Source organism: Oncorhynchus nerka, unplaced genomic scaffold, assembly GCF_034236695.1.
Source record: "Oncorhynchus nerka isolate Pitt River unplaced genomic scaffold, Oner_Uvic_2.0 unplaced_scaffold_1150, whole genome shotgun sequence".
NCBI classification, from domain to species: domain Eukaryota; kingdom Metazoa; phylum Chordata; class Actinopteri; order Salmoniformes; family Salmonidae; genus Oncorhynchus; species Oncorhynchus nerka.
Window position 1 is genome coordinate 71,095 of NW_027040175.1, and position 1,406 is coordinate 72,500.

The following is a 1,406-nucleotide window of genomic DNA, read 5'->3' on the forward strand; positions in this document are numbered from 1 at the left end:
AGGAACACATAGAGATAGCCCCTTGTTAGACATAGAGATAGCCCCTGAGGTAGACATAGAGATGGCCCCTGAGGTAGACATAGAGATAGCCCCTGAGGTAGACGTAGAGATAGCCCCTGAGGTAGACATAGAGATAGCCCCTGAGGTAGACGTAGAGATAGGCCCTGAGGTAGCGTAGAGATAGCCCCTGAGGTAGACGTAGAGATAGCCCCTGAGATAGACATAGAGATAGCCCTGAGGTAGACATAGAGATAGCCCCTGAGGTAGACGTGAGATAGCCCCTGAGGTAGACGTAGAGATAGCCACTGAGGTAGAGCCCCGTGAGATAGCCCCTGAGGTAGACGTAGAGATAGCCCCTGAGGTAGACGTAGAGATAGCCCCTGAGGAACACGTAGAGATAGCCCCTGAGGTAGACATAGAGATAGCCACTGAGGTAGACATAGAGATAGCCACTGAGGAACACATAGAGATAGCCCCTGAGGTAGACATAGAGATAGCCCCTGAGGTAGACATAGAGATAGCCCCTGAGGAACACATAGAGATAGCCCCTGAGGTAAGCGTAGAGATGGCCCCTGAGGTAGACGTAGAGATAGCCCCTGAGATAGACATAGAGATAGCCCCTGAGGTAGACATAGAGATAGCCCCTGAGGTAGACGTAGAGATAGCCCCTGAGGTAGACGTAGAGATAGCCCCTGAGGTAGACGTAGAGATAGCCCCTGAGGTAGACGTAGAGATAGCCCCTGAGGTAGACGTAGAGATAGCCCCTGAGGTAGACGTAGACATAGAGATAGCCCCTGAGGTAGACATAGAGATAGCCACTGAGGTAGACATAGAGATAGCCACTGAGGAACACATAGAGATAGCCCCTGAGGTAGACATAGAGATAGCCCCTGAGGTAGACATAGAGATAGCCCCTGAGGAACACATAGAGATAGCCCCTGAGGTAGACATATAGATAGCCCCTGAGGTAGACATAGAGATAGCCCCTGAGGTAGAGGTAGAGCTAGCCCCTGAGGTAGAGGTAGAGCTAGCCCCTGAGGTAGACGTAGAGATATCCCCTGAGGTAGACATAGAGATAGCCACTGAGGTAGACATATAGATAGCCCCTGAGGTAGACATAGAGATAGCCCCTGAGGTAGACATAGAGATAGCCCCTAAGGTAGACGTAGAGATAGCCCCTGAGGTAGACATAGAGATAGCCCCTGAGGTAGACATAGAGATAGCCCCTGAGGTAGACATAGAGATAGCCCCTGAGGTAGACATAGAGATAGCCCCTGAGGAACACATAGAGATAGCCCCTTGTTAGACATAGAGATAGCCCCTGAGGTAGACATAGAGATGGCCCCTGAGGTAGACATAGAGATAGCCCCTGAGGTAGACGTAGAGATAGCCCCTGAGGTAGACAT

At 51.0% G+C, this 1,406-nt stretch overlaps 1 pseudogene; it reads left to right on the forward strand.

Moving 5' to 3' along the window:
* The first annotated feature begins 565 nt into the window (after window positions 1–565).
* Window positions 566–1,406, forward strand: part of LOC115122279 (IQ motif and SEC7 domain-containing protein 1-like) — a 90,645-nt pseudogene continuing 89,804 nt past the window's right edge.